Source organism: Dermacentor variabilis, chromosome 1, assembly GCF_050947875.1.
Source record: "Dermacentor variabilis isolate Ectoservices chromosome 1, ASM5094787v1, whole genome shotgun sequence".
NCBI lineage: Eukaryota > Metazoa > Arthropoda > Arachnida > Ixodida > Ixodidae > Dermacentor > Dermacentor variabilis.
In genome coordinates this window covers 96,217,830-96,229,329 of record NC_134568.1, presented here as the reverse complement: position 1 = coordinate 96,229,329, position 11,500 = coordinate 96,217,830, and positions in this window count along the sequence as shown.

Sequence of the window (11,500 nt, the reverse complement as noted above, 5' to 3'; positions counted from 1 at the left end):
GGGCCCCCTAAAAAGCAACAGCGCGACCCCCAAGTCGCCAGCCCACTTCTCGTGCTAGCCTGTAATTGAAGTGGATCCCATCTCGTTTAAAACCACCACAACTTCTCACTTCCCTGTTTACTTCGACAACCTCGAAGCCTTTCTCTCGGCTCATTTTCCATATTGCCTCATTGGCAGCCATTACGGCTCTTTGTACGTGACTGTCACGCACAGGCACCTCCGGCACCGTGCACACCACGATCTGCACCTGAGGGAATAGCTCGAGCAAGTCGTCCACCCCCTTCGCCAAGCGTTGGGCTAGCCCTGTCCCTTTCCTGTACAGGACGTGATTTAGCCCACCTGCTACTAAGACAAGGTTGCGCACGTGGGCATTTTCCGCGAGCTTTTCTTTTGCTCGCTCCATGAGAGAACCTGCCCTGTCCGTTCTGGAAATGTCCCTACCGCCACTCTTTTATCGCCTTTCACCCTCTCCATAATTGCTTTTGAGCTACTAGCCATGTTTGAGTCGCCGGCGATAATCACCCTTTCACTCTCTCCTACCTCTCCCTGCTTCCCTTTGACCTTTTCCGCGGGATTCGAACTCGACAAGGGGCATTGTCCCCTGGGCTCCTGCTTATTCCGCGCGGCGGCCTCGAGGCCGCCGCGCGGAATAACCCTTCAACAACCGCTTCATCAAACCCTTCATCACGCTGCCCGAATTCCACGTACCCTGGTGACACATCCTCGCCTGTCGCGTCGGAGCTCTGTGTTCCAATGTCACGCACATTCTCGTTCACAATGGCGGCCCTGTTCAGCTTTTCCTCGGCTGCTTCAAGTCTCTTTTCAACTACCTTCCGTGCATCACGCTCCCTGTCCAGCTCATTCTTGAGCTCTTGCACCTGTTTGACAAGCTCTTCCTGGAAAGCCTCCATTTTCTGCAGTCTAGTACCGACATCGCATTGTGTGCCGGTTGGTTCGATGCCCTCTCCATTCTCATCCGTCTCCTCATCTGCCTTGAGGGACCCCCCGCGCACTGCCTGCTTTACCGGAAGGGCAGCGGATTGGGCGAGTTGGTGTTGCATGATAACAATAAAATTCAAACAGCGCTAAACGACAGGACCAGAATGAGGAGGAGACAAACACAGCGCTGAACTTACAATGTGTTGTAAGTTCAGCGACGTGTTTGTCTCCTCCTCATTCTGGTCCTGTCCTTTAGCGCTGTTTGAATTTTATTGTTACCTGCTTTACCGGCTTTCTCGCCATGTATTGCACGGCTTTTTTCAAATACTATAGTACTGCAATAATGCTACTCCTGATGCAAATTCTACAATACTATACCACTATATCAAGGCAGAGCACGTGCCTTTTAGCAAGAACCGATACGCACAGGATCCAAATCCTCAAGATGTCGCAACAGGTTATAATGCCGGATGGATGGATGGATGGAAGGTAGGAGCGTCCCCTTTGAAACGGGGTGATGGCAGTTGCCACCATGCTCAGATTTTTATTTTGCCTTTTATTTTTATTTTTATCGGTGTTGTGTGTTATTGAAATTCTCGATTTTCTTTAAATACGTCTTCCTACCCTTTTAACCTCATGTCACCTCTCCGCTTTTGAGCCACCAATCCTCCCATCGCATTTTGCTAATTTCCACCGCATATTTATTTACATGATTATTATTATCTCTGAACCCTAGGGCCTCAGGAAGAGTGACTGTGGCCGCATCGATGGACGGATGGATGGATATTATGAGCGTCCCCTTTGGATCGGAGCGGTGGGTTGCACCGCCAAGCTCTTGCTACTATACTGCCTAATATCCTACCTAGGTTAAACAATGAAAAAAGAAAAAAAAAACATTCTGAACTACCACGCCCAAATTTTCTGATCCCCTATTGCGAACTGTGCTTTTGTACGTCTCCGTCTTTTGTAATAATAATAATATTTGGGGTTTTACGTGCCAAAACCACTTTCTGATTATGAGGCACGCCGTAGTGGAGGACTCCGGAAATTTTGACCACCTGGGGTTCTTTAACGTGCACCTAAATCTAAGCGCACGGGTGTTTTCGCATCTCGCCCCCATCGAAATGCGGCCGCCGTGGCCGGGATACCCGTCTTTTGTCGTTTCTCTACTTCCACCAATCCTCCAGTCGCCTCTTACTAATGTCTATTGCGGACATGTTTGCTTTACCACTGCTCTCTCTGAACCCAAGGGCTTCAAAGAGGCCAGTGGTGCCTAAATCGACCGCTGGGTAGACCTCCTCACATCGAACAGGTTATAAAAGCGCCACCTACGGCCACCGGTTGGACGAAAGTGGGCGTAAGCTGCTCCCATAGAAGCCGGATATTTGTGCAGGTCTGGTGTTCCAGTAGGTCGTGGCCCTGACCATTGCTACAGTGACGCCCATTACGCAGACCAGTGCCTCCTTTACTAGATGCCTGCCGCGTCGCTAGTCTTCCCATTGGAGCGGAGGTTCCCGTAGTTCAGGGTAGTCGCGGAGAGACGCGCTCGCAGCCGACCCACTTCCTGTTGCGGAGGAAGTGACGATTACTAGGCTGGCGCGCTCTCGACCAATGGCTTGACTATGCTAGCCACCATAGCTTCACGAGAGAACGCGGGTCCTGCCTCCGGGATCGCAACAGACACCGCTGAAATCTCGGAGACAGGGCTACGTGATTTAGGTTTGCAGCAGCCACCGCAGCTAGCGCTCGCAGACGACCCGGGTTAGTGTTCCTGTACACTAACCCGGGTTAGAGTTACTGTATGTGCTACCAAAGATGCTACCTTTGGCAGCATATACAGTAACTCTAACCCGGGTTAACCCGGGTGGGGAAGAGTAAAGAGGAGAGGGGCAGGAACCAGCTTCTCGGCTCACGCGGCAGGCATCTAGTAAAGGAGGCATTGCTCTGACCTTCAGTCATGCCTTCCTCCATGGGTGCTTCAGTCACGCCCATGTCTATGCCAGTGCCTCCTCTATTTTGCACTATAGGCTCCTGACAGTGGAGTTTCCCGGCGACGGCCGCGCCACCTGTAGCGTCGAAAGCGCAACCCTGGTACTGATACAACTTCAGTCGACGGCGTAGAATCTAGCTGCACTTTTGTCCTCGATTTGACCGCTGCACCGAAAGCGCTAGTGTCACGCTACACTCACACTTTGTTAGGGTTGGTGTCTGACACCACGTGGCGACAGGTCATTAACCCTAACCCCTGAGCCGAAGCCCACGTGCACCGGAGGGGTCATTCACCCGACCTTCTCTGGACCGGAGCCCACGTGCACCGGAGGGGTCATCCACCCGACCTTCCCAGAACCGGAGCCCACGTGCACCAGAGGGGTCAATCACCCGACCTTCACTGAACCGGAGCCCACGTGCACCGGAGGGGTCATTCACCCGACCGGATTCGTCGCTGAGAGGATCGACCTCTCCTATCCGTGCTCGGTATTGCAGGAGGAGGGGCCCTCTCTCCGTGCCTGTCACGTGTCATCAATGGAAGCAAGATCCCGCCCACACTTGTAGAGAGCTATTTAAGGGGCTCCGAAATGTTCTTTGATATACTGCTTACTTGAGACTTCATACTTTTCTTATTTTCTTTCAACTACCTTTGAATAAACAGTGCAAGTTTCGCACTAGCAAATCGTCTCGCCCCTGCTTGGTCGCCATGATCTACCGGATGCCTGCAGCCCGCCGACAACGCCACGCTACCCAATAAGTAATGTCGGTCGAGCTTCGATAAGCAGGAGTCGCTACTTCTCGGCAGCAGTACGGTACGCTACCCTGGAGCACGCAACAAACTGGTGGCAGCGGTGGGATACGGAATCCTGGAGACCCCAACTTGGACGACAACTACGAGATTGTAGCCTCTTCGTCCTGGCGACAACGTTCGGAAGGAAGGTGTCCGGATCATGACTGCATATGGTGAGTGCACGGCTTTTCTTCACTGAGATATCACTTGGCTTTTACGTATTTTTTGGAAAGTACATAGCAGTGATTTTTTTTTAATCCGTTGACGGAAGTTTGAGTACGTCAAGGTTGTATTGAGTGAAGGTTTAGCAGCACTAAGGGCAGCCATGAACTTGAAGGCACTAAAGAAGCCGGAATTGTTGAGCTTGGCCAAAGAGTTGGGCCTCCAAATTGCCGCATCAAAGAGAAAGCCGAAGATCATTGAGGCGATCGAAGCGATCGGGGCAGACGACGAGGAACTGACGGAATGCCTAGAGGGCATTAAAGAAAGAGAGGAAGAGCGTAAGCGCCTAGAGGAAAAAGAAGAGCGCGACCGTGTTGCACGCGACGCACTCGAAATGAAGCGCCTGGAGAGTGAGTTTCTGAAAGCACAAAATAGCGAGACCTAGCACAGAGGCACGTGAAAGCGAGCGCAGAATGACAGACTTGATGGCACCCTACGCAGTAGGAGGGGACATAGGTCTTTTTCTGGTGCAGTTTGAGCGCACGTGTGATAAGGCAAAATTCGCGAGAAACACGTGGCCGCAACGCTTGCTTACGTTACTGCCACGTGAGGTAGCTGATATTATCGCCCGCATGGGGAAAGAAGAAGCAGAAGACTTCGACGAAGTCAAAGCGACCCTGCGTTAAAAGTATAGATTATCAGCGGAAGCATTCAGGCGAAAGTTCAGGGAAGTCGAGAAGACCAAGAGTGAGTCATATTCAGATTTTGCGTACACCTTGGAGGTAAACCTGAAGGAATGGCTCAGAGAAGAGGGTGCACTCGGCGATGCCGAAAAGACATTGCAGTGCGTTGCCTTAGAACAGTTCTACCGCCGGCTGCCAGTAAACATCAAGCATTGGGTTCAGGATAGGCCAGGCGTAGACACTAGAGAGTTTTAGAATAGGGGCCCCAAACGTTTTGGGGCCCCAAAGAAATAGCGTTGAAGCCACTGCGCATGCGCAAGAGGCAAACTGCGTTTGGGTTTTGCGTTGGGAACGCTATTCCACCGATTTAGCGGGAGCCCAAATAGCGGCCCCAAAAGTTTTGCTTCGGCAAACATGGCGGCACCCATCGAAGCCACGGCTCACCCTAGCACAAAACTGGGTTCGATTCGCGGTAACACGGGAAGTTCGCAAGCTAGGAGAAGTGACCGCGGTTGTCGCTTTCTCTCAACTAGCGTGTGTTATGAAGATTGACTCATTAGACGCCGCTGATATTGAATTCGATTGTGGATTTTATGGCTCGTAGGCCTAACACGGCTAAGCTTGGCTGGTGAAGGCTAGTAAAGTTGGTTTGCTCAAAACTAAGCGCAACTAACTGTTTGCTGCTTACAGAATAGCCTCTAAATTGTAATTAAACGCGAATACATGCAAGTCAAAATTATTATTCCTATCATAAAATGGTATATTTTATTTAATTATTTCTAATAGCTTTTCTTTGACGCCGTAGTGGCGCTGTCAGCGCAAGACGCTATTCGGAAACGTAAAATCCTATTCTAAAACTCTTCACTCCTACGTGTCCCAACGCTAATACCCGCAAAGCTCTTTGGGGCCCCAAACTATTGGGGTCCCTATTCTAAAACTCCCTACTGTCACGAGGGCGGCCAATCTCGCTGAGGAGTACGTAACCCGCCGTGCGTTCGAAGGCAACGAAGCTCCTAAGAAGGAGGTGACTAAATACAGACCCGACAAGCCAGAGCGTTGGTCGAAGTCGAATACTAGGGAGTTTTAGAATAGGGGCCCCAATAGTTTGGGGCCCCAGAGCTTTGCGGGTGTTAGCGTTGGGGTATGTAGGAGTGAAGAGTTTTAGAATAGGGTTTGACGTTTGCGGATAGCGTCTTGCGCTGACAGCGCCACTACGACGTCAAAGAAAAACTATTAGAAATAATTAAATAAAATATACCATTTTGTGATAGGAATAATAATCTTTACTTGCGTGTATTCGCGTTTAAGTACAATTTAGAGGTTATTCTCTGTAAGCAGCAAACAATTAGTTGCGCTTAGTTTTGAGCAAACCAATTTTACCAGCCTTCACCAGCCAAGCTTAGCCGTGTTAGGCCTACGAGCCATAAAATCAACAATCGAATTCAAAATCAGCGGCGTCTAATGAATCAATCTTAATAACACACGCTAGTTGAGAGAAAGCGATAACCGCACTCACTTCTCCTAGCTTGCGAACTTCACGCGTTACCGCGAATGGAACCCAATTTTGTGCTAGGTTAGAGCCGTCGCTTCGATGGGTGCCGCCATGTTTGCCGACGCAAAGCTTTTGGGGCCGCTATTTGGGCTCCCGCTAAATCGGTGAAATAGCGTTCCCAACGCAAAACCCAAACGGAGTTAGCGTCTTGCGCATGCGCAGTGGCGTCGACGCTATTTCTTTGGGGCCCCAAAACGTTTGGGGCCCCTATTCTAAAACTCTCTAGTATAAAGCAAAGGAAAGGTCAGATTCAGTGAAAAGTAGTAATAATAATATTTGGGGTTTTACGTGCCAAAACCACTTTCTGATTATGAGGCACGCCGTAGTGGAGGACTCCGGAAATTTTGACCACCTGGGGTTCTTAACGTGCACCTAAATCTAAGCACACGGGTGTTTTCGCATTTCGCCCCCATCGAAATGCGGCCGCCGTGGCCGGGATTTCGAAAGAAAAGGGCTTTCGAGGTCAAGAAACCAATAGTTTGCTACAACTGCCAGCAAACGGGGCATATCTCCGTGGGATGCAAAAATCCCAAACTAGTGTTGATGTCACTAACTAGTAACGAGGAAAACCTGAAATTGCTAGAACAATACATTCGAGACCTCGTGGTAAACGGCAAACCGTGTAGGGTGCTTCGCGACTCAGCAGCCACAATGGATGTAGTGCACCCGTCGTACGTTGAGGAACGCCAGTTCACGGGAGAATGTGCTTGGATAAGGCAAGCCGTGGAAACCTCCAGTGTTTGTCTCCCTGTGGCCAAGATTCGTATCGAAGGACCTTTTGGAGTACTAGACACTGAAGCTGCCGTCTCGGCACATCTCCTGCCTCAGTATCCATATTTGTTTTCTAACAAATCTGAGGATTTGCTACGACGCAGGGGAATCGGGTTTAGTGAAGGGATGGTGCAAGCCTTAACTCGTTCCAAGGCACGGGAGCTCGCGGCCAAGGCAGTGTATGAGGGCCCAGTAGTGGAGGAAACAGGTTTGAAGGAGGATTCGTACGCCAGTACCGAACAGGACAGCCCTATAGGGGATGATGCGGAAGGTACGCCAGCTAATGAAGGAGTCAGGAAAGCAGCAGAGCCGGAAATGTCTCGCGAGGCAGAATGCAGGCAAAGGTTAGATGTAAGCCCTGCCACATTGATTGCTGAGCAGGAAAAAGATTCCACCCTGCGTAACCTAAGGCCTGACGCTAAAGAAGGTGTAGCCAAACAGAACGTGAAGTTCCTAAAGAGGGCAGGCGTCCTCTATAGAAAGTACACCAGTCGAAAGGGTGTGCAATTCGACCAGCTCGTGGTGCCGCGTCCCTATCGTGAACAGCTCCTGCACCCGGTTCACGGGGGCTTTTGGACAGGGCATCTGGGCATTCGTAAAACACAGGACCGCTTATTGCAGGAATTTTACTGGCCCGGCTGCTTTCGAGAAATAGAAGCATTTGTAAGAAGCTGCGACACATGTCAACGCATAGGCAAGCCCGGAGATAAGGCTAAAGCGCCCATGAAACTTGTTCCCATTATCACGGAGCCATTTTGCAGGCTCATAATAGACACAGTGGGACCACTTCCCGCGACGCAGTCTGGCTATCGACATATTCTTACTGCACTATGCCCCGCAACGAAATTTCCCGAGGCAGTGCCTCTCAAGGAACTAAGCTCGGCGGATATCGTCAACGCGCTTTTATCTAATAATAATAATATTTGGGGTTTTACGTGCCAAAACCACTTTCTGATTATGAGGCACGCCGTAGTGGAGGACTCCGGAAATTTTGACCACCTGGGGTTCTTTAACGTGCACCTAAATCTAAGCACACGGGTGTTTTCGCATTTCGCCCCCATCGAAATGCGGCCGCCGTGGCCGGGATTCGATCCCGCGACCTCGTGCTCAGCAGCCCAACACCATGCGCTTTTATCTATCTTCGCGCGAGTAGGGTTTCCCGCAGAAATCCAGTCAGATCAAGGATCCGTCTTTACGAGCGCACTGACCTCGACGTTTCTGGAAAGGTGCGGTATTAAAATTATCCATAGCTCAGTGTACCACCCGCAGTCAAACGCGGTAGAGAAAGTCCACTCAGTCATGAAACTGCTTTTGCGAGCCCTTTGTCATGAGCACAAAGCCGATTGGGAAAGTTGCTTGCCTACAGCAATGTTCGCGCTTCGAACTGCACCGCACGAATCAACAGGTTTTTCACCTTCAGAGCTCGTTTACGGACGCTGCCTTCGCTCCCCTCTCCGCATTGTTCGAGAAGCCTGGGAAGGCCGGGCAGACATCCTTCGGTTGTGGCATACGTGCTAGAGCTGTTGGACCGTCTGCACGCTTCTCAGGAATTAGCGGGGCAGGAAATGCGTAAGGCACAAAGCAAGGCTAAGCGTTACTATGACAGGACGGCTCGCACGCGACGCTTTGAAGTTGGGGAAAAGCGAATGATCGTGAAACCCTGTTTGAATAACCAATCTGAGGAAATGCCTGTCGACTTTCCAGAGTTAACAGCCGTGACGGAGACAAAAGACATTCACGAGACCATTGATAAGTTAGTGGAACAGGCGGAGTTGAATCCCAATCAAAGGGCCGAACTGAGGGAACTCGTGTTTGAATTTAAAGACGTATTTTCAGACACACCGGGCAGGACAACTGCGATCGTTCACGATATCGAGTTAACCTCGTCGGACCCTGTTCGTTCGAAAGCTTATCGCGTTTCGCTTCGTCAACGTGAAGTCATGACCGCTGAAATAAACAAGATGTTAGAGCTAGGTGTAATCGAGCCAGGAGAGAGTGATTATACCTCGCCTCTTATCTTGGTTGAGGTCCCAGGAAAAGAGCCGCGGCCATGTATCGACTACCGCAGGCTCAATTTAATCACGAAGGACCAGACTTATCCAATACCGCATATCGAGGAAAGGCTTGAGAAAGTGAGCAGTGCTAATTTCATTTCTACGCTCGATTTAGTCAGAGGGTATTAGCAGGTTCCGTTGACCGAGAGGGCAAGCAGGCTTGCAGCGTTTATTTCCCCGATGGGAACCTTTCGTCCGAAAGTCCTGAGTTTTGGATTGAAGAATGTGCCATATTGCTTCTCTAGCCTTATGAACCAGGTGCTACGAGGAATGGAGGACTTTGCACTTCCCTATCTCGATGACATAGCTTCTTTTCTTCATCATGGGCGGACCATATGCAACACCTGCGAACCGTGTTGTGTCGGCTACGAGAGGCCAACTTAACTGTTAAGGCTCCCAAATGCCAATTAGGGCGCGCGGAGGTAGCTTATCTAGGTCATGTAATAGGGCAAGGCCATCGTCGGCCTTCCGAGGTTAAATTGACCGCGATAGACAACTTCCCGCAACCACGCACCAAGCGGGACATCAGATCATTCCTTCGCTTGGCGGGTTATTACCAAAGATATATTCCGCGGTATTCCGAGATTGCGAGTCCTTTAACGGATGCTCTCAGAAAAACAGAACCACAAACGGTAAAGTGGGATGACGCGAAAGAAAAATTTGAGGACGCTTAAGCTTCGCCTTCAAGAGTGGAACGCGACAGCGTTCCCGTCGACCCGCCAAGGGGTATTGGGCTACGGCGCAGCGACAACGCGCCCCGCATCGGACGCGGTGAGCGTCAAGCAACGCAGCGTTCGGCGCGACAACGAAATGCGCGCCTCAGCAAGCGACGCACGCCTGTGCCTTCTAAGGTAACAACGCGTTCACTAGAGGCGCTTTTGTACCGCTTTGAAGCATCGAACTCGTGGCTCAGTGGTAACGTCTCCGTCTCACACTCCGGAGACCCTGGTTCGATTCCCACCCAGCCCATCTTGGAAGTTGCTTTTTATTTATGAAGTGCCTGCCGTGATTTATCGCTCACGGCCAACGCCGCGGACGCCGACGACACCGGCTTTTCTGCGACACGAGCTCCTTAACGCTATCGCGTTAAAAGGCTTTTAGTATGCTGAAGAACGCACTAACGAGTCAGCCAGTGTTGAACGCGCCCGACTACTCTAGGCCATTCATTCTTCAGTGTGATGCCAGTGACAGGGGTATGGGGGTGGTGCTCTGTCAAAAGAAAGATGACGAGAACGAACACCCTGTACTGTACGCCAGTAGAAAGCTTTCAGTTCGTGAGGAAGCATACAGTGCATCAGAAAAGGAATGTGCCTGCGTAGTTTGGGCGGTACAGAAGCTAGCTTGCTATATCGCTGGCTCAAGATTCACCATAGAGACTGTCCCTTCACATGGCTGCAGTCCATGTCTACGAAAAACGGTCGTCTTTTGCGCTGGAGCTTGGCTCTTCAACAGTACACCTTCGATATTCGCTACAAGAAGGGTAAGCTTAACGGCAATGCTGACAGTTTAAGTCGTTGCCCCTAGAGTATCGAAAGCCTCATGCTCATCCGGGTTTCCGTGGCATATTTTTCGTGCATTCATATGTTTTTCCGAAGTGAAGCCGATTGTTAGCTGATTTTAATAACCACGTCTTAACGCTTTCAAGAAATGGCTGTTTTTAGTGTTAAGGGGGGAAGGACGCGCGTAGGAAATGGGAAAGGTATAGCGGGTTTTCTTTTTTTCTTTAAAGCCGGGTGTGTCTTGGGGGAGAGTGGCCGTGTGCTCGCTGCTTTGTGGTTGTGGGTCCGGCACTGTTCTGGGGTGATTGCTTGCCCTCGCAGGAGACGAAAAGTTGCGGGACCTGCTGGCAAAGACCAATTTCACCGGACCGGACCAAGGAGAAAAGTCAAGAGCGCCACCAAGGACGGAAGACCACCCCCCGGAATCTACCTGCTACGAACGAAGGGTTCGTGACCTCCACGGGGAATCCTGATACCGAAACGCCGATCCCTCGTACAGCGGCTGCTGGCCCCTACACGTCGGAATCTTCCTCCCCCACCGGAGATGCTGTTAGGGTTGGTGTCTGACACTACGTGGCGACAGGTCATTCACCCTAACCCCTGAGCCGAAGCCCACGTGCACCGGAGGGGTCATTCACCCGACCTTCTCTGGACCGGAGCCCACGTGCACCGGAAGGGGTCATCCACCCGACCTTCCCAGAACCGGAGCCCACGTGCACCAGAGGGGTCAATCACCCGACCTTCACTGAACCGGAGCCCACGTGCACCGGAGGGGTCATTCACCCGACCGGATTCGTCGCTGAGAGGATCGACCTCTCCTATCCGTGCTCGGTATTGCAGGAGGAGGGGCCCTCTCTCCATGCCTGTCACGTGTCATCAATGGAAGCAAGATCCCGCCCACACTTGTAGAGAGCTATTTAAGGGGCTCCGAAATGTACTTTGATATACTTCTTACTTGAGACTTCATACTTTTCTTATTTTCTTTCAACTACCTTTGAATAAACAGTGCAAGTTTCGCACTAGCAAATCGTCTCGCCCCTGCTTGGTCGCCATGATCTACC